The sequence below is a fragment of the Microcaecilia unicolor genome, chromosome 3 (genome assembly GCF_901765095.1).
Source record: "Microcaecilia unicolor chromosome 3, aMicUni1.1, whole genome shotgun sequence".
Lineage (NCBI taxonomy): Eukaryota > Metazoa > Chordata > Amphibia > Gymnophiona > Siphonopidae > Microcaecilia > Microcaecilia unicolor.
The window spans coordinates 501047513-501070683 of record NC_044033.1 but is presented as its reverse complement, the minus strand read 5'-3'; positions in this window follow the sequence as shown (position 1 = coordinate 501070683).

Genomic DNA, 23171 nt, shown 5'->3' with positions numbered 1-23171 from the left:
ACTCAAGTGCTGTTCACAAAATCTTTCAACCTGAGATCATTGAAGCCAAGTGCCAACAAGTTTGTGATTCTGGCACTAACTGACAACTTTGTTAGATTTTTGTAACATTAAAAGTGATAGCATTAAAATTTAAAAAAACTAAAAAGAACAAAATGAGTTTTTCAGCCCAATGATAGAAACTAAAGGCCGGTAGAAAATGATATCGAATTCAACCAAGGACTACAATCCATCTGTTTCTGAGGGCTTTCCTCCTTTATACTGAAATAACAGCTTTTGTTGAACGTTATTACTAGTGCACGCTGATATAACTTTCTTGTGCTCTTATCTGTTAGCACATATTTTCTATGCACAGTTAATTTGCATTGTGTTTCCTTGCTGCAAAGATAAGCAATGTTATTCTTTTCTATGCGCTCTAGGAAACCTTGTGCTGAGATTTGGTACGGAGTCTCAATGCATGTTTTCTGGATCAGCCCCAGAGAGGGGAGGACAGGAAGCCTGGAAGGGTTTCCAAGTGCTGATCAGGGAAAAGGGTTGAGAGCAAGGGTGGAACGACCTCTCAGGAGGTGGTAGATAACATTGGAAAAGGGGGGCTCACAAGCATTCATTGGGGGACATAACTTGGGAAGAGGACGATAAGAGCTGATTGGTCAGGGGGTTTGCTATAAGATGGCATATAAGCCTCTTAATACCATGCTTCCCCGGGGATAAAAGTCATGTTTGACAAGAAGGCTGTGGAAAATTTTCCCACGATACTTTTCATGGTTCTAATAAGTTCATTGTTCCCCCTGTTAGAATATTTTGGCTAGACAGATCTGAATGGGCTGACATGAGGCTTCGGTGGCAACTCCAGTAGTTGGAAATAAGACAATGCTGGGCAGATTTCTACGATCCGTGCAACGATCATGCCTAGATGAATCTGAATAGTGGAGTAGTCTTCAACAACACCTCCAGAAGTTGGAGAGTAAGTCTAGTGTCAGGCAGACATCTAAGGTCTGTGCCCTAAAAAATGGCAAGGAAAGATCAAATACAGGTAAAAGTGGGATGTTTGACCACGGAAATACAAATCCTGGAGACAAATATCTTAAAAGCTTCTTTAATGATGAAAAGACTCGACACAACTGTTGTGTTTCGGCCCACAGAAAGAATTATGACAACATATGATGAAATACAGCAAAAGAAATGATAATAATAAAAAAAAAATAATAATACGTTATTAACAAGATTTTATGTCTATTTTTTTTATTTTTAATTTTTTTAATTATCATTTCTTTTGCTGTATTTCATCATATGTTGTCATAATTTTTATTATTTGTTTAAATGATTTATTTTAATATGTATGTTTTTATAGACTCCTAATGCAGGCCTGTGGGCCGAAACACAACAGTTGTGTCGAGTCTTTTCATCAATAAAGAAGCTTTTAAGATATTTGTCTCCAGGATTTGTATTTCCGTGGTCAAACATCCCACTTTTACCTGTATTTGTGTTTCACCGTGGGGAATTCGAGTTCTTCCGCTTGATCGCGGATTTTTTTGAAGGAAAGATCAAGACTATGCATATGTTATATTCCATCATATGCTATGAGTTTATTTTGTTGGGCAGACTGGATGGACCGTGCAGGTCTTTATCTGTCGTCATCTACTATGTTAATTCCCTGCAAACATCAATTGATTTGATCTGGGTTAGTAATTTGCAGGTTCAATATTGCATGTGTTAATCTAAGAACAGCAGCCATGGGGAATCTATCTGTAAAGGCAATTACTGTCTTATTTCAAAGGATAAGGGCAGAAAAGAGATTTAAAAAAAAAAGGAAGTCATTGAGAATGCCAATGTACTTATCTCATGCATATTCATTGTACATATCTTGAAAACCAGACTGTCCTGGTGTGTCCCGAGGACTGGGTTGAGAACCCCTGTTCTTTGCTGATTTTCAGTGCATGTTTTACTTTACTCACACCGTTAAAATGTATTACTGTATGATAATGGCAAATGGCATACAAAATTACTGGGAATTAATTGACACATCATATTAAAAAGCATGCTAAAAACTTGACTAAACATAGTGGTAATAAATCTTCTTGGGGCCCTAATTAGCCTACTTTGATCCTAGTAGCAAGACCATACTATCTTTGCATAGTGAGGAGGCATAAACCATTCTGCTGTGGCATCCCTATCGGAACTTGCTGCAATGGTTCTGCCAAGATCTATTTAAGCCAGTGACCCCTAGGTGGCAGTGTGAATTGTGCTTGTGGTTTTGCTAGGAGTACCACATGTGTCAGTCAATATATATTTGTGGGGTTTTTTCACTTGTGAAAAATCTACTTTGAGTTTTTTATGAAATGCACATGTGAAGATGATGTTTTTTACCAACCACTGTAGAGGGAAAGTGGGTGGGCCTGGGCCCATCCAGGCCCACCCGTGGCTACGCCCCTGGTGGCCAGGGAGGCATGAGAGGTCAGAGTCTACAAGTAAAGGTTGGTTTTGGAAGAAAAATGATAGATAGATAGATAGATAGATAGATAGATAGATAGATAGATAGATAGAAATTTAATTTTACATCCCAAAGTTAACTTTGTCAAGAACAAAAATGCCACATAATAGCATAAAGAATAACAATCAATATTTAGAACATCTGTTAGTCCACAAATGAGGGAGCATAAGTAATTCAATAAACCTAAGAGGCTATTACAACAAGGGAAAAAGGTAATTAGGTGAAAGTATGAACAACACCTAAATCTAAATCCTACTTCCAAATAGACTATCACTTGGACAATCTTCCATCCAAAAAGAAGGTTCAAAGAAATGATATATAGCAGGCAAAGGATCTCTATATATGTATATCCTATCTATCTATCTATCTATCTATCTATCTATCTATCTATCTATCTATCTATCTATCTATCTATCATTTTTCTTCCAAAACCAACCTTTACTTGTAGACTCTGACCTCTCATGCCTCCCTGGCCACCAGGGGCGTAGCCACGGGTGGGCCTGGATGGGCCCAGGCCCACCCACTTTCTCTCTACAGTGGTTGGTAAAAAACATCATCTTCACATGTGCATTTCATAAAAAACTCAAAGTATATATATATATTTTTTTTTTTCGGACTTATGCCCTTTCTAGTCTGGAAAAAAAAGTGGAGTATCAGAGGTCTGAGGTAGGAGGAGGATTCACAGGCCAGAGATATGCCTGCTGCAGGTCTAATTAGGAATTGAATGTCAGTGGTGAATTACCTTTGGAGAAAGGGGACTTGAAGTATGGGATCTTACAAAAAAACATGGTGCCTGCCTAAGTCGGGATTATGGAGAGAATGCCAGACTGTAGAAACGCTGGGTTTAGGCAACTCATAGCAAGTGAGGGAAGCAGGGAATAGAAGGTGCCTGGAAATATCTGAAAAAGTAGCAAGATTCCACACAGCTTGCCCAAGAAATAAGCAGTAGCTTTCTCCAATATATAGTAATAGTATGTAGCTCACATCTTTCCAGTGGTAGTTCAAGGCAAGTTACATTCAGGGGGCTTACAAAATAAGGGGCCCCTTTACTAAAGCTTAGCGTGTGCTAATGGTCATTAGCATGCCTAAGTGCCATGTGGCCCATAAATATAAAATAGCCTTATTCCATTAGCATAAGAGACCCTGAGGTTATCCCTGAAATAATGAGGGTTAAGTGATTTTCTGTAGGCCACAAACAGCCTCAATGGGATTCAAACTGTGGACTCTCTGGTTTATAGACTGGTGCTTTAACCACTAGGCCACTCCTCCTGTAGCCCTTTCCTTGGGAGGCGTTTGTTAAGGTGAACATAGCTGCACAGAGCAATGATGAATGTGGTGAGGATTAAAGTGAAATGCCAAGCAAAGAGTGGACTAGACATGCCCACTAACATGAGGTTAAAGGCATATACACAGATGCTGCCATTTTATAGTTGAACCATGGCAATGTGGCTCAGGTAGGGACGAATGCGTTGACAGGTGAAGGCAGAGTTGACAGCATGAATCATGTCAGAGTTTTAATTTAATGTGCTTTAGAACCAATTATATTTTTAATACACTCTATCCACAGCAAGTCCTCAAGAGACAAAAAAAATGATGCAAGGACTTTCATTAACATTCACAAAATGACTCTAAATCTTTGTACATCAAATATTTCTAGACATTTGTAAATTTAATTAGCAGGTCCCCGGTTCTGATTAACATATTTTAAATATAAAAATATACAGAAGAACTACACTTCAATATTGTGTCAAAGAGCTTCTATATTGACATCTCTGTACAGCTAGTCGCTCACTTCAACCCATAATCTACTCATAGTGTACTGAAAACGAACAGCATATTTGCATGATAACATAAAATTTATTTATTTATTTGTTTGTTGCATTATTATCCCACATTTTCCCACCTATTTGCAGGCTCAATGTGGCTTACAGAATTTTGTTATTACATTGTCATTCCAGGCTATCAGATACGGTTATTAGTAAGGTGTAGAGATTTAGTAATAGAAGAAAGAAGGAAGGAAGGAAGTAATTAGGGGGATAAGTATAGAAGGTGGACTTTCAAACTGGGTGGGTTGGTGAAGTGGATTAGTGAGGTTATAGGTTCTCTTTGTAGGCCTTGTTGAAGAAATATGTCTTCAGAGATTTGCGAAAGTTATTTCGTAGATTGTTTTCAGGTCTGTAGGTAATGCATTCCGTAACTGTGTGCTCAAGTAAGAGAAGGTAGTAGCATGCTTCAGCTTGTATTTTAGTCCTTTACAGCTAGGGAAGTGCAGATTGAGAAATTTGCGGGATGATCTTGTGGCATTTCTGGGAGGTAGGTCCACGAGGTTTAGCAGGTAGATTGGGGCGTCTGCGTGAATGATTTTGTGTACAATCGTGCAGATCTTGAACGCAATGCGTTCCTTAAGTGGGAGCCAATGAAGTTTCTCTCTTAGGGGTTTTGCACTTTCATATTTAGTTTTTCCAAATATGAGTCTTGCAGCGGTATTCTGGGCTGTTTGGAGTTTTTTGATAGTCTGTTCTTTGCAGCCAGCGTACAGTGCGTTGCAGTAGTCCAGATGGCTTATTTCCATTGACTGTACCAAGGTACGGAAGATGTATCTCGGGAAGAAAGGTTTTACTCATTTGAGTTTCCACATGGAAATGCCCAACTTGTTTTACTTTCACTGTAACCTGTTCATTAAACATAGCACTGTGCATATTATCATTTATAGTTTGACATATCTGTCAAGCATCTGTAAATTGGTTCATTTTTAAAGAGGATTTTAGCTAAAACATGTTTGTAACACACAGAGGGGCATAACTGAACGGGGTGCCCAAGTTTTCCTGAGGGCGTCCTCGCAGCACGTCCCCGCGAAGGGGCGTGGAAACCCGTATTATAGAAACAAAATGGGTGTCCATCTTTTGTTTTGATAATACGGTCAGGGACGCCCAAATCTCAACTTTTAGGTCAACCTTAGAGATGGTCGTCCTTAGAGATGGTCATCTCCGGTTTTCGGCGATAATGGAAACCGAGGACGCCCATCTCAGAAACGACCAAATCCAAGCCATTTGGTCATGGGAAGAGCCAGAATTCGTAGTGCACTGGAACCCCCTGACATGCCAAGACACCAACTGGGCACCCTAGGGGGCACTGCAGTGGACTTCAGGAAAAGCTCCCAGGTGCATAGCTCCCTTACCGTGTGTGTTGAGCCCCCCCCAAACCCCCCAAAAACCCACTCCCCACAACTGTACACCACTACCATAGCCCTTAGGGAGGAAGGGGGGCACCTAGATGTGGGTACAGTGGGTTTTGGAGGGCTCACATTTACCACCACAAGTGTAACAGGTGGGGGGTGGGCCTGGGTCCACCTGCCTGAAGTGCACTGCACCCACTAAAACTGCTCCAGGGACCTGCATACTGCTGTCATGGAGCTGGGTATGACATTTGAGGCTGGCATAGAGGCTGGTAAAAAATATTTTTAAAGTTTTTTTTTAGGGTGGGAGGGGGTTAGTGACCACTGGGGGAGTAAGGGGAGGTCATCCTTGATTCCCTCCGGTGGTCATCTGGTCAGTTCGGGCACCTTTTTGAGGCTTGTTCGTAAAAAAAAAAAAGGACCAAGTAAAGTCGGCCAAGTGTTCGTCAGGGACGTCCTTCTTTTTTCCATTATCGGTCGAGGATGCCCATGTGTTAAGCATGCCCCAGTCCCACCTTCGCTATGCTTCCGACATGCCCCCATGAACTTTGGTTGTCCCCGCGACAGAAAGCAGTTGAGGATGCCCAAAATTGGCTTTCGATTATGCCGATTTGGGTGACCCTGTGAGAAGGACGCCCATCTCCCCATTTGTGTCGAAAGATGGGCGCCCTTCTCTTTTGAAAATAAGCCTGATAGTCAAAAATACACATGTGGTCACCATTGCATGCTAATCACATCAGTTTTTGTTAAACTTAAGATTTGTGGTGTACAGCTAGGATTTAGCAGTATAAAATCAGCAGGGCCACAATATATCCGGATAGCTGCAGATTAATGTATCCATTTAGAAGGATCACCCAAATAGCAGCTCTAAAATAAGTGGGTGTTATCCATTTAGGTTAAGGAGTTATACTATGCGGCCCAACCTTAATGGGACCCAGCTAACTAATCACACAGTCAGAAGGTAGTGGAGTACAATAGACTAATGGTCAAACTAACCTCACACTTTATCATAGATAAGTAATATAAGAGGAAAAACACAAGGAGGAAAAAGCCTCAGTGAACCCAGACCTTATTGAAGGGGTCTTTTACTAAAGCTTAGCTCGAGTTATCTGCAGAAGGGCCCATAGGAATAAAATGGGCCCTGCTGAAGATAACTCAAGCTAAGCTTTAGTAAAAGACTCCCTGAAACTCTTATAGGTCTTAAATGGGTTTAAAGTCAATCATTGGCATAAAAAACCTTTTGGGCACTCTTGTTTTTAATTTACTCAAAAATTCATTGATGAATCTTATTCAAAATATTTTTATCAGTACTTTGCTTTTTAAAGCCCTTAGAACACCGCTCCTATGTCCGATGGTTTCCAGCGTTTCTCTTACTGCTTCAGGGACATGTGGTATAAAACATCCATGGACCAATCTATATATCCAACTATTTGGTCCAGGGTGCGATGTATAGATGTATAGATGTGGTAATGCCAAGCAGGGCAATTTCTGTGCTATGATGTGGCCTGAATAAAGGCTAGAGCACAGAATGGAATAAGACAGGAACAAAGGCTGGAACACAAACTGGAGCAAAAGATAAAGGGCTGGAATACAGACTGGAACAAGCGCTGGAGCAAGGGTTGGAAAATAGACTGGAGCAGGACTAGGGACTCCAACTGGGGCAAGGCCGGAACTAGGCAGAAGGCAAGGCTGAAGACTATCGATCTACCATTAAGAAACGTGACGAGAACAGCAAGAACCTACCTAACTCTTCACTATCCCAATTGCAAAGGTATAAAATACAAACCTTCACATGCCACCAGTCTCTCCTTTATAGGCACACAACTTTGGAACTCACTACCCAAAGACCTGAAACTCACAGAAAACTACCTACAGGTCAGAAAAAACCTGAAAACACATCTTTTGAAGAAGTCTTTCCCCCCTGGATCTGCCTAATCCCACACCACCATACATCACGAAAAGTTCAGAAATGGAAAACAATAATATTAACCTCTCTCACAATATGCTAATATATCAACCTAAGTGTTTATTGTACTTATGTATTATGTACTAGACATCTACAAATCTAAATTTTGTAACCGCCTTTTTAGCAATATGTAAGCCACATTGAACCTGCCATACGGTGGGAAAATGTGGGCTACAAATGAAATAAATAAACAAACAAACTAGGCAGAAAGTAAGGCTGAAGACCAAACTGGAACCAAGGAGAAGCTCAAGTGGAAGACAAGGCTGGAACTCCCACCAGGCAGGCTAAGTGACCCGTTGCAAAGGCACTGGTAGGGTGTCAGGAACCTCTTTTTATTTATATATTTGTTGCATTTGTATCCCACATTTTCCCACCTCTTTGCAGATTCAATGTGGCTTATAATACATCATGAATAGTGAGAATACATTACATTTAGTAATAGCAGAGAATTTTTGGTAACATGATAATGATAGAACATGGAAGTATTTTAACAAGCAGACATATTAAGAGATATTTAAGAAATATATAAGAATTATAAAGAAAATGTACATTTAGCAATAATATTCTCCCAGACCGAAAGTGATGCCTACAGCAAGCGCCCAGGATTCTCCTGCTGCTGGCCCTTTAAATGTCAGTCTACTGTGCCCGTGCATGCCTAAGGGAGCTGATGCTGGCTGTCAGCTAAGTGTCTCATGCAGGATTGGACAGAATTACTGGTGGGACACCCAGGCGTACTGGAAGCAGTAGCCAGGGAGGCAGAAAAGAACTACAGGACCTGACCCCAATTCCCCCAAAGATCAGGCGGTAAGTTGTCGTACCAGACACAACCATGGTCATAACATTCGCAGTAAGTCCTCAGCAGTCTGCCTTTGTCTTTCTCTCTCTCCTTTCTGCAAGACCCCCACTATTAGTATCTACTCCTCTCCCCATCTACGGATGCTGAACTATTGATCCTGAGTCCTGCAGGCTGAGGCTGATGCTGCTCCCATGCCTCCTGCTTCCAGCCTCTAAAGCTGCCCCTTTGTTGCTACTGCTAATACCATTCCTGCAATTGCGTCTGTTTCCAGTCTGTGTAGCCACTCTGATCCCACCTCCACAGCTGCTGCTGTGCTCTACTAAGTACTGGATATAAACTGAGGATTGGGTTTAACCTGAAAGCCTATTGAACTCTCCAGGTTTTATAGAGAATAAGCCTATATGTGCCAGGTGGCCTGGAACTAGTTTTGCCTTGAGAATGAATTGAACTCCCTAGAAAATACAGAGCAGCAGAGGTTGAATCCATCCCAAGTGCATCTGACGTCCATGCTTGTTACAGCCTACCTCCTCTAGTCACAGACTTTCTTATAGGAAGTTTCTATGTAAAGATATTGAGGAAGGGAATTCCATAAATATGGAGGTATGTAAAAGAACGTTGAACGCCTAGTTCAAGGGTGGACAAACTATGGCCCATGAGCCAGAACTGGCCTGCTGGTACAAAACGTTTAGCCCACCATCTAGCATCAATTAAAAAGTATAAATGGCCCAAAACACCCCTTGTAGGGCCTGACATCACATACCCATTGTCTGTTGTTGATGCAGATTCCACTGTGGCCTCTAACACATCCTTACTCTGAACCAGCAAGTGTGTGTGCATTATTAAAAGGAGACTAACTGGCTCAGAGTGAGGATGTGTTAGAGGCCAAAGTGGGATCTGCAGGTAGTTGATAACAGGCCTGATAACAGGCCATGGGAGGGTCTTTGCAGCAGTTTATTCTTTATAAACTGTTGGGCATCAGGAATGAGGGTTGTACTGGAAATCATGACTGAATTGAGGTAGAGATGTCAGGTGGGACCTCTCCACCCCCCACTCCTCAGATCACAGACTGCACCAACCCCCCAACCCAGTCACAACCCCAAATGCAGCACTTGAACCAAAGTTTGCCCATCCTTGGTCTAATCGATTCCAATGATACCACTAGGTAGTAAATGTAAAACAAATTGGAGAAAATTTCTTCATTCAACATGTAATTAAACTCTGGAATTTTTTGCCAGACAATATGGCAAAAGCTGTTAGCTTAGCAGGATTTTAAAAAGGCTTAGACATAAGAACATAAGAGTAGCCATACTGGTCTGGCCCAGTATGGTTACTCTTATATAAGTTCCTACAAATAAACCATTATTAAGATGGACTTGGTAAAATCTACTTCTTTTTCTCGGAATGGGGTACATAAAATCTGTTTTACTCTTTTGGGATCTTGCTAGGTACTTGTAACCTGGATTGGTCACAGTTGTAAATAAGATACTGTGCTTGATGGATCTTCAGTCAGTCTCAGTATGGCAACGCTCATGTTCTAAGTCTGGGTGAGCCACAAAAGGAACGAGCAACTGATTAGCCCCTTGAGATCAAAGAACACGAGATGGTGTGTAAGGAACTAATAAAGAAGTGAGATGTTCTGGAACACCTGCCTAAAAAGCTTTGAAACTTAATAAAAGGATATTAAATTTTAACTTTTATAGAACTGGAAGTTAATATTGGTGTGACGTGATCATATTTTCATTTACTACCTATCAGGTTGGCCGTCACATTCTACGTGGTTTGGAGTTGCTTTATATCAGAGATCCCATTGTAAACAAATGTATAGTAGTTACAGTTATATTTTAGTATAAATACATCTAGCTCCATCTCTACCTGTTTTCAAATCTATGCTGAAAACCCACCTTTTCACTGCTGCTTTTAGCTCCTAGCCACAATTACCCTCAGGGACTGTCTCTTTGTATCAGGTGCTCAGCGCTGCGTGCGTCTGGTAGCGCTATACAAATGCTAATAATAATAATAATACTTGCTATACCGCCTAGCCTAACTGGTAGCCAATCTTACACTAGGGGAGAGAGCCTTCTACTTAAAAGAAAAGTTTGCCCTCCTTCTCTTGGAGTTAGAGAGTCAAAGAGGGGCATAATGGAACAGAAACGCCTATCTCCATGGGCGTTAATCTCCGAGAACGGGTCCGTGAAGGGGCGGACCAAACTGTATTTACGAAAAAAATAGACGCCCATGTTTTATTCGCCAATGTGTGAGCTGGGCGTTTTTGCTTTTCAGCGATAACGGAGAATGAAAGCGCCCAGCTCAAAAACGAATAACTCCAAGGCATTTGTTCGTGGGAGGGGCCAGGATTCGTAGTGCACTGGTCCCCCTCACATGCCAGGACACCAACCGGGCACCCTAGGGGGCACTTTTACAAAAACAAAAAAACAGGTAAAAGAGCTCCCAGGTGCATAGCACCCTTCCATTGTGTGTTGAGCCCCCCCCAAATCCCCCTCAAAACCCACTGCCCACAAGTCTACACCATTACTATAGCCCTAAGGGGTGAAGGGGGGCACCTACATGTGGGTACAGTGGGTTTGGGGGGGTTGGACGACTAATAAGCATTAAGCAGCACAATTGTAACAGGTAGGGGGGATGGGCCTGGGTCCACCTGCCTGACGTCCACTGCACCCCCTAACAACTGCTCCAGGGACCTGCATACTGCTGCCTGGGAGGAGGGTATGACATTTGAGGGTGAAAATAAAAAGTTGTGAAACATCATTTTTTGTGGTGGGAGGGGGTTAGTGACCACTGGGGGAGTCAGGGGAGGTCATCCCCAATTCCCTCTGGGGGTAATCTGGTCATTTAGGGCACTTTTTGGGGCCTTATTCGTGAAAAAACAGGGTCCAGGAAAAGTGCCCTAAATTCTAGCTACAAACGCATCCATTATCGGCGAAGGGCGCCCATCTCTGTTCGGGTGATAACCACGCCCCAGTTCCGCCTTCGACACGCCTTCGACACGCCCCCGTCCACTTTGTCCGCATCCGCGACGGAGTGCAGTTGAAAGCGACCCAAATTCGGCTTTTGATTATACCGCGTTATTCGTTTTTGTGAGATAAACGCCCATCTCCCGATTTAGGTCGGAACTTGGGCGTTTTTCTCGTTCGATTATAAGCTGGAAAGTGTCCTGCTACCTTTCCTAACTGGAAGCCAACCCCTTGTGACTCATGGAGTCTCCTAAACATGCTTTGGTTAGAATGACTCACCCTCTGAAAACGGACTAACATATCACTCAAACCTAACTCTACACCTCTGGAATCTTCAGTTGCCAGAATATTCCTCACATTCCCAAGCCATTCCTCAAGACACACCTAACCAGTCAGGTGTTCAGGATATCCCCAATAAATATGCATTAGATAAATTTGCATAGATTGGAGGTACTGCATGCAAATTTATCTAAAGCATATTCATTGGGGATGTCCTGAAAATCTGACTGGCTAGGAATGTCCTGAGGACTGAGTTGAGAACCCCTGCTCTATGGTGAAAACTGGCAACTACCCTTTTTCTTCACTGTTGTGTAGTAAATCATCGCTCCCGTCCCTCTTTGTGTGTCTCAACAAAGTCATGTTATACATTCTATTAGTTAATGGAATTATTCCATAAGGATGACATACTGTATGTTATTGACTAATATTTGTGCATTAATTTTATATTATGACTGAGATCCTCCTGTTTCATCCTTCCTTGTTATCAATATTCCTTTTTATTTTTCCTGTAAACAGTTTAGATATTTTATGATTGGAGGGATGTCAAATAAATATTAGCTATGAACTGGCGTGGTATGGGTTGTGTAATAATAATAATACAAAATAGGTCAGCTATGTTAAATACTCTAGACCAGCGAAAAGAACTTTCACAAGTTTTAAGTATATGTTTTTTTTATTATTTCAAAGTCCACTCTCAAAGTTACAGGTAAATGCAAAGTAGTATTTATTACTGCTGGCAGTTTCAAGTTCATAGCTTGTCACAAGTCATTTCCTTTTCAGGTAAGTAATGGGTTTCTGTTGCGACATTTCCTTGTCTCGTTAAAATTTTCTTTCACAAGATTGAGGTATCACATTTTTTAATGAGTCATATACTGTCTTCTGGAAAGATAATATTAAACCCTATGCCTTTGACCTATTCAATATTCTGCAATTTGATTCATGGGGTAGTCTCATTTTCCCATTTGCAGTGTCAAACCTGTAAGGAGATTATGCAGGAACCATATTATGGATTGTCCCCTATGCCATTATGATTTTTCTTTAGTACACTAATTATAGACATGCTTAGGAAGAAAAATATTAAAGGTTTTACATTATAGAAAAATGAAAAATGGAGGAGACATTTCCAGAAAGCTAAATGTACAAAAGCCCAGGAAATAACCATATTGAGAGCAATTTTATGATAGGTTAGCCCAGATTTGGAGGTCAAAGAGGCACCTATTTCTAGCCTATTTTATAATGACAGATAGGTGCTCATGTGCTTTTAATACTTTACAATAGTTTACAAAATTTGAAATACATGGAGGGGCATTTTCGATATGATGTCTAAGAATGACTATGGACGTTTTGCAAAAAACGTCCAAAATCTAAATAGGAAAGAAGGTAATTTTCGAAAAAGAAAAACGTCTAACTTTTTTTTTTTAATTCTGTTTTCTGATTTAGACGTTTTGTGATTTGGATGGGTTTTTTTAAAAAAATCCATTTTCAACCCCCCCCCCCCCCAAAAAAAAAACGTTCAAGTGCAAAACGCACAAAATCAAGCCATTGGGATTTAGGAGGAGTCAGCATTTTTAGTAGACTTGTCCCCATTGACATCCCAAGATAGCAATAGGGCACCCTAGGGAGCACTGCATTGGACTTCATGAAAAACTCCCAGGTACACATCTTACCATTGCTCCCTTACCTTGTCTGCTGAGCCCCCCAAAACCCTCTCCCCCCTACTGTACACCACTACCATAGCCCTTATGGGTGAAGGGGGCATCTATATGTGGGTACAGTGGGTTTCTGGTGAGTTTTGGAGAGCCCACAGTTTCCTCCACAAGTGTAAGGAGAGGTAGGATCCTGGGCCCACCTGTCTGCAGTGCACTGCACCACTACTAGACTACTCCAGAGACCTGCATGCTATTCTAATGGACCTGAGTAAAACATCTGAGGTTGGCATAGAGGCTGGCAAGTAATGTTTTTCATCACATTTTTTGGGGTGGGGGGGGGGGGGGTGGGAGAGGGTTAGTGACAATTGGGGGAATAAGGGAAGGTCACCCCTGATTCCCTCCAGTGGTCATCTGGTTATTTAGGGCACCTTTTTGTGACTTATTCATTATAAAAACAGGTTTAGCTCAAAACGCCTATGTTTTAGTCCTGGACTGTTTTTTGTTGTTCCATTATGGCTGAAAAATGTCTAAGTCTTAGGAACACCCAAGTCTTGCCCTGAACACACCCCTAAAACACCCCCTTGAGATTTGGACGTAATTCTGACGGACTTCATAGAAAAACGTCTAAAAATAAGTTTCGAAAATACTGATTTAGATGTTTTTGTGAGAAAAATGTCCAAATGCTGCTTTATGCCACTTTTTAGATGTTTTTCTCTTTTGAAAATGAGCCCGATTTTAACATAGTAACATAGTAGATGACAGCAGATAAAGACCTGTATGGTTCATCCAATCTGCCCAACCAGATAAGCTCATTGTATACCTGACCTTGATTTGTCCTTGCCATTTTCAGGTCACAGACTGTAGAAGTCTGTTCAGCACTAGCTTTGCTTCTCAGTTACCAGTGTTGCCACCCAATCTCCGCTACGTTTCTGTGGATCCATTCCTTTTTAAACAGGATTCCTTTGTGTTTATCCCACACATTTTTGAATTCCGTTACCATTTTCATCTCCACCACCTCCCCCGGGAGGGCATTCCGAGTATCCACCACCCTCTCCGTGAAAAAATACTTCCTGCCATTTTTCCTAAGTCTTCCCCCCTTCAACCTCAATTCATGTCAATTCTAGTTCTACCGCCTTCCCATCTCCGGAAAAGGTTTGTTTGAAGATTAATAACTTTCAAATATTTGAATGTCTGTAACTTTACAATAAAAATTTAAGATAGCAAGGAAGGTGCTAGCTAAATGTGCCTTGATATATCAATGGGAGGATGGGGCGGGATAGGTATGGAGTCTGGAGAGAGGGAGTTTTTGAGATCCATGTTGGAAAGATTTAATCTTGAGCAAGGAAAGAGGGGGCTTAACTACTGTTATTAATTACTCAGAGAAGTTATTTATCTTATGTACGATGTTATGGGCTGCTTATGTATTATGAACAGCTGTATCACGAATGGTTATTGTAATGGTTCTTTGTTTGTTCTCTGAGTTTAATAAACAGATTTAAACATAAAATGGCATGGTAAAGGAACGCCATAAAATAATAGGAAAACAGCCAAAATCATGGCTACCATAAACCCACGTAGATTTACACCAGTGCAGGAGGTAGTGTAAATGTACACACGTACAATATGCACGGACATGCATATTAAAAAAAAAAAAACACTGAGGCCAATATTCAGACCACAGGTAGCAACCTGCCTAAATGCCACGATTGCCACTGACCCTGGATATTCAATGCCGGACCGTTTCTGGTGACAAGAATTGAATATCCGTTTTTTTTGGGGGGGGGGGGAGGGGCAGCTCAAACTTAACCAGCTACGTGAATATTCAGCACTGGGCAGTTAAATTTATAGTGGCTAAAGATAGGACTGCTATTTAGGAGGTCCAATTTGGCTGCTAAACTTAGCTGGTCAGCGATGGATATTGCCGGTTATTGTGCAATATGGTTGGTTATCTTTTTGGAGCTGATCATGAATATTCAGCAGAGATAATTGATTATTACACACTGAATATTAGCGGTTAGGCGCCAAAATGCTGTTTAACAGGTCAGCGGCCGTTTCTGGTCTGTTAAATAGCGCTGAGTATCGGCTGGACTAAACACACCACTCCCTGTTCTGTTTTACTTTATGAAAAGCAGGCGGTCAGAAGGTTCAGGGTCGCCAAGAGGGGAGGGGTCAGGAGGGGCAAAATTCCCCGGGCCCAGCCTCCAAGGGGGGGTCCGGGCCCAGCAAACTTCTTCTTGCTGCCTGCTTCCAGGTCTGTCCTCCCCTGCTCCCGTGTGCCGCCGAGGACCAGGATGATTGCATTAGCGCAATATCTCGTTAATTCCTGGCTCAGTCAGGAGCAGGAGAGGACAGACTGTGAGAGCAGGCACACAGGTAGTGGCTTGCCAGCACCGGGCCCGAGCCCGGGCTCCCCCCCTCCCCCGGGGGCAAAGACAAAAAGGTAAGGGGGCGGGTGCAGCGGTGCAAGTGGGGGTGGCGGAGCGACTGGGATTGGGTGGCACGAGTAGGGGGGGGTCGCGATTAGGGGGGGGTGGTTTGCGGCTGTATGGCTCTGCCCCGGGCCCAGCTATTTCTTTCAGTGGCCCTGAGGAAGTGATTTCAGCAATATTCTTCCTTTAGCTGAACAGGCACCAAATTCCTCATCGGTCCATTAATAAGCATCAACACTTTTATAATTTATTCGAATAGCGACAAAGCACTTATCTCAAAATATTGTTTCAAAAAGTTGCCTCCAGGTGACCTCCCGACATGATCACATTTTGCATAGCTGTGCCAGGAAAGAGGCCTCAGAAGGTGATCTCTCCACAGGAGAACCAAAGACAAACGAACAAACAGTGGATCCAATAAAAGTCCTCTCACAGTTGGTGTCTTCCTAAACAAGGTCTTTATTCAAATCAATAAAAACAACCCGACACGTAACGTGTTTCGGCCGTAAAGGTCTGCTTCAGGGGTCTATGAAATAAACATAAAAAATAGGAAAAATAATATATACATATATTTCTCAAATGCATATATATAAAAGACATGTATATATGAAGCATAAAAACAATATACAAAAGTAATATAATTTACATAAAAAGCAATAATAAAAAATGATGAATAACGTATGAAATAACATGCATATATTACAAGGTACGTTCCCAGCTGGAGCCACTACACTTTCCAGCTTATAATTGAAAAAGAAAAACGCCTATATTGCGACCCAAATCGGGAGATAGACGTTTATCTCACAAAAACGAATAAAGCGGTATAATCGAAAGCCGAATTTGGACGTTTTCAACTGCACTCCGTCGCGGATGCGGACAAAGTTGATGGGGGCGTGTCAAAGGCGTGGTGAAGGCGGAACTGGGGCGTGGTTATCGGCCAATCAGAGATAGGTGCCTTTCGCCGATAATGGGAAAAAATATGCGTTTTTAGCGAGAATTTAGGGCACTTTTCCTGGACCCTGTTTTTCCACGAATAGGGCCCCAAAAAGTGCCCTAAATGACCAGATGACCACTGGAGGGAGTCGGGGATGACCTCCCCTGACTCCCCCAGTGGTCACAAACCCCTTCCCACCACAAAAATATGCCGTTTCACAACTTTTTATGTTCACCCTCAAATGTCATACCCACCTCCCTGGCAGCAGTATGCAGGTCACTGGAGCAGTTATTAGGGGGTGCAGTGGACGTCAGGCAGGTAGACCCAGGCCCATCCCCCCCCACCTGTTACACTTGTGCTGGTAAATGGGAGCCCTCCACACCACCCCCCAAACCCACTGTACCCACGTGTAGGTGCCCCCTTCACCCCTTAGGGCTATAGTAATGGTGTAGACTTGTGGGCGGTGGGTTTTGAGGGGGATTTGGGGGGCTCAACACCCAAGGGAAGGGTGCTATGCACCTGGGAGCTTTTTTACCTTTTTTTTTTTTTTTTTGTAAAAGTGCCCCCTAGGGAGCCCGGTTGGTGTCCTGGCATGTGCACTACGAATCCTGGCCCCTCCCATGAACAAATGCCTTGGATTTATTCGTTTTTGAGCTGGGCGCTTTTATTTTCCATTATCACTGAAAAACAAAAACGCCCAGCTCACAAATTGTCGAATAAAACATGGACGTCTATTTTTTTTTTAAATACGGTTCGGTCCGCCCCTTCACGGACCCGTTCTCGGAGATAAACGCCCATGGAGATAGACATTTTTGTTCAATTATGCCCCTCCACATCTCCTCTGCAGATAGGTGAGAATTGAAAAGAGGGAGACAGGAACACGCTTCCAAGATGGCGACTGGAGCAGACGTGGCTTCTCGAAGCTCCTGAATACCCGAGTGGCCTGGTTGGAATTTTCCCAGTGTTAACATGGGGAAAAGGAAAGGGAAACCAAGGTCGCTTACCTCCTCGAGCCCTGTGGAGACCCCGACCGTCCGCTAGACCACCCTGGAAATTTTCAGAATTCGGAGGCAAGGAGAGACGGTGTCCGCTTCGACGGAATCCGCGACTTTGGAAGCGGACCGTAGTGTCGAGGGAGTTTCACTCAGCCCTCCCTCTTGCACAGCTCCAATGCCGGGTAGTGGACGCGCGCTGACGGGGTTGCAATGTACAGGGGCACCCGACAGGGGCCAGGCTTTTATCACTGACAGAGGAGGACCAGTGGCTAGGCAAACCCTAAGAGGAGATTGTTCAGAGGAGAATCAGGAGCTTCGGCTTGCTTCCTCTCCTAATCAGGGTTCCACGCCCAGAAGCAATGGAGAGTCGATGAGACCTGCTATGGTAACGTTAGAACTTTTATGGGATGCGATACAGGGATTAAATTCCTCCCTTCTTCAAGTATCCAAACCTTTAAAGGAGAGGTTGTGGAATTGAAAAAATCTTTTCAAGTTTTGTCTGACAATGTTGATAATTATTCTCATAGAACTGAATCTATAGAAGGGGAGGTAGCCCGTTTACAAAGTTATTCCTCATTAGCTATTAAGGACAGAGATATACAAGCTCGTAAATTGGAGTACTTGGAGAACCAAGGAAGGAAAAATAATTTCAGGTTTTTAAATTTCCCTTAGTCACCACTTATCTCAGCTCTTGATTTACTAAGGAAATATTTTGGGCAAGTATTGGGAATACCGACTGAGGGTTATCCACCCATAGTCAGAGCCCAATACATCACGGGAGCTTCCAGACCTACTACAAGACTTCAATGTGATATGAACTTGACTGAATTTCTAGAAAGTTCCTTGGAAGTGATAACAGAACGGACTACCCTATTAGTGACATTTGCATTAGAACCAGACCAAAATAATGTTTTCTGAACTTATTTTTGCCACATGAATGCAGAGTTTTTGGGAGCAAAAATTAAAATTTTTCCTGACTTAGCTAGGGAAACACAAAAAAGAAGGACAGAATTCTTGGCTTTAAAACCAAGAATTCTTAATTTAGGTGGTATGTTTATGTTAAAATTCCCTTGCAGGTATTTAATTTCATTAAACTCAAATAATTATGTATTTTTTGACCCAAAGAAACTGTTGGAATATATTAATTCTAAAGAGGGGGTTATAGATACCTTGGTCCCATCTAGTAATTGAATTTGCTGTATATCGGCTGCGAATATCCGGCTCTCTACTGCTCTAATGATATATTTTTCTTGGTAATTTTTTTTCATAGTACTTGGATCTAAATTTGTGGACAAAGTGAAAATAACTGTTACTCTTTTTGTTAATTTAGTTGTTTTTCCTGTTAAGTTGTGATATTGCTTTAGCATTTATATTAAATATATAAATGTAAAATAAAAAATATATTGAAAAAAAAGAAAAGAGGGAGACAGGATTGGAAAGTAAGAGATGGGGAGGGATGAAATCTAGTTATTGGTAGAGGCAAAGATGAGAAAATTGGCAAAAAATATGTAAAGATAAGGATCAATATGAGACACAAATATGGGAAAAGAAGTGAAGAAAATAGACTTGCTGGTGTTAGGCACAGTAAATATTGGAAAGCATCTTTTTAATATTTTTCATTTTCTATATGGAATGAATTACCTTTAGATCTAAGAGTGGACCATTTCCATTCTTCTTTTAGAAAGAAATTGAAAACTTACCTTTTTGAAAGATTTTTGAAAGGATTGTTTATAAATTGCTCCATATAAGATGTGTACATTTTGGTTTTATTTTAAAATTTTTATTATAATATCATATTTTAATATATTTGTCTAATATATATTTGTTTAATTGTAAACTATTTAGGACTGGAAGATTCAAGTGGTCTAGAAAGTCTTGACTCCGTTAGGATAAATAGATTGGTGGCTAAACTCAAAGCAAATTCTTTGTACAGTTAAACAACATATAAGGAACTGGTCTAAGTTACAGTGTGAGTAGCAAGCTAGTCCAGGTGCGGAATGAGTGTATTATCAGTCACTCTCTGTATTAAAGACTTGGGAGAAAAGTCAGGCTTTCACCTGTTTCCTGAAGTAGAGGTAATCTCAAGTTAGATGTAGCCTTTCTAGGAGTAAGTTTCAGATTGTGGGGGTTATTCCTGAGAAGGTATCACATTGTGATGCTACTTGCGAGGACCTTAGAGGTCTCAAAGATGTGTAAAGGGCTAACTTATTCTTTAAGCCCTTTGGCCCATTATGTCTCAAGACCTTGAAAATTAAACAGAGTTTTAAATTTAGCCCTGTAAGATACTGGTAGTAGGTTTTGCAGGAAGGGTGTGATGTGGTCATACTGCTTGCAGCCTTCTATCAGTCATGCTGCAGCATTCTGAATTAGTTGGAGCTGATGCAAACTCTTTTTGGTTTGACCTGTGTACAGGGCATTACAGTAATCTAGTTGTGATGTTATCATAGCATGGACCACTGTGGTCAGACTCGTCTTTGCAATATATGGAGATAGATTTCATAGTTGCTGCAGGTGATAATGACAATTTTTAAAGGTTGAATTTGTGGGATCAGAGTGAGTGATGAGTCTAGCAATATCCCAAGATTCCTGACCTGTGATTTTATTTATTTAACACATTTATACCTAGAATTAGAGGGATAGTGTGGAAGTCTGAAAAGACACTGATCCATAATGGTGGGAGAAAGACGTTATTCTCATCTTACAAGAATAACGAAGGGGTCCTTTTACTAAGGTGCGCTAATGATTTGCATATGCAAAATGATAAGACAGCCATTACATTCCTATGGCCATCTTATTATTTAGCATGTTCTAAATCTGGTAGTGCAGCTTAGTAATAGGACCCCTAAATGTCCCAGTGGGCCAGGTGTAGAACATGCTAAAAATGAATACACTGTAATTTAAGGTATCTAGAATGTGTAATTGCAATAGTAACATAGTAACATAGTAGATGACGGCAGAAAAAGACCTGCATGGTCCATCCAGTCTGCCCAACGAAAAACCTATAAGTGTATACCTTACCTTGAATTTGTACCTGTCCTTTTCAGGGCACAGACCATATAAGTCTGCCCAGCAGTATTTCCCACCTCCCAACCACCAGTCCCGCCTCCCATCACCGGCTCTGGTACAGACCGTATAAGTCTGCCCTCCCCTATCCTGCCTCCCAACCACCACCCCCTCTTCCAATAGATATGACTTGCAGTTCTCATTTTTCTTGTCTCATAACAGAGTTTGTGTAAGAGAGGAAAATACTTTAATTAACCTGTGAGGTCTACAATCTCTTCCATCAGCACCCCACTCCCACTCCATCAAAAATTATGTCATATGACAAGATATCAACCTTTGTTGAATGCAGGCAGAAAGAATAATTCAAAATGGCTGCTTTCCTCTTTAGAAAACATAGCAAGATTAAAACAAAAACAAAAACCATTATCCACTATTTAAATAACCAGAGAAGCCACATCATGCTATGTACAGTTTAAAGTTAGATTGTTTTTAAATATGAAGATATCATGTCAATCCAGGGTTTTATAAGCTGTCAGTAAACAGCATGCACTTAAATAAAGAATGCGTGTAATCATGAAGCAAAACATAAATTGGAAACGCATCACAGACACTAAACAATAAAGAGAAAAGACTTCAAAATGCATTCAATCCATTTTTTCCAGTTTTCTAATTTTGTAATTTTGTGTGTGTGTGAGGGGGGGGGGGGGGGCAATTTTGGAACATTTCTTGATTGTTTACTGTCTGATGTGTTTCCAGGTTGTTCTTTGGCTCAGAAATATGTACTCTGTTTAGCTGATTGCAGATTTTTTTTCATGACAGTGGTACTTTGTGAAGACCCTCGGATTGCATGGTCCAATTTTCTAAAATGCCTTTCATCTATAAATAGTATATGTGATGCTGACATTTTTGGTTACTTAGAATGCATATAAAGTCTTTTCTGGAAAGTATTCTCATCATAGTTGCTCACCACTAATTCCAGTCAGAAATTGTCCTCTTTCTGTGGTTCTTCCTCTCGTCACACACATTAAAAACTAGTCACAGATCTTTATGTATTTTAGGAGCTGATTCTCAAAAGATTAGTGGAATGCAAATAACCAACGAGCACTTGTTTCCCATCTCTATGTGTTCTGCCTGGCTCTGGACTACTGTGAGTACTGTTTAATAAATAACAAAGTATACCAGGGTTAAGTTTTATCAAAGACAATAAACAATATAAAAAAAAAATATCTATCTATCTATCAATGCAAAAATGTGTGAAGTGATGTGTTCAGAATCAAAAAGTGACATAAATCTGTGAAAAAAATCACATTAGCCAGTCGCTAACCAAAGTTTCAGCGTGCTTGTCTGACATTGCTGTCTGGATATCTCAACGCCACCTGAAATTAAACATGACCAAAACCGAGCTTCTCATTTTCCCCCCCAAACCCACCTCCCCACTCCCCCCGTTTTCTTTTTCTGTTGATGGCTCTCTCTCATTCTCCCTGTCTCATCAGCTCGAAACCTTGGGGTCATCTTTGACTCTTCTCTCTCCTTCTCTGCTCATATCCAGCAGATCGTCAAGACCTGTCGTTTCTTTCTTTACAACATCCGTAAAATTCGCCCCTTTCTTTCCGAGCACTCTACCAAAACCCTCATTCACACCCTTGTCACCTGTCGTTTAGACTACTGCAATCTGCTTCTTGCTGGCCTCCCACTTAGTCACCTCTCCCCTCTCCAATCGGTTCAAAACTCTGCTGCCCATCTCGCCTTCCGCCAGGGTCGCTTTACTCATACTACCCCTCTCCTCAAGCCGCTTCACTGGCTCCCTATCCGTTTTCGCATCCTGTTCAAACTTCTTCTACTAACCTATAAATGTACTCACTCTGCTGCTCCCCAGTATCTCTCCACACTCGTCCTTCCCTACACCCCTTCCTGTGCACTCCGCTCCATGGATAAATCCTTCTTATCTGTTCCCTTCTCCACTACTGCCAACTCCAGACTTCGCGCCTTCTGTCTCGCTATTCTAGAAGCCATCTTATCATATTGAATTCTTTTTTCTTACTACTACTACTTAACATTTCTAAAGCGCTACTAGGGTTACGCAGCGCTGTACAATTTAACATAGAAGGACAATCCCTGCTCAAAGAGCTTACAATCTAAAGGACACGTGAACAGTCAGTCTGATAGGGGCAGTCAAATTGGGGCAGTCTGGATTTCCTGAAAGGTAAGAGTTAGGTGCCGAACGCAGCATTGAAGAGGTGGGCTTTAAGCAAAGACTTGAAGATGGGCAGGCAGGGGGCTTGGCGTAAGGGCTCAGGAAGGCTGTTCCAAGCATAGGGCTGTTCCTCCATCTTCTGTTCTACAAAAGTTATTTTCTGAGTCAAATTAGATGTCTGAACAAGAAACGTTTGTCCCAATTGGGACATTAAATCCCATAATGAGTCAAGAGTTACCTCGGAGGGTTTAGTATTAAGTCCTAAAGGAAATACAATACTCTTTTCAGGAATTG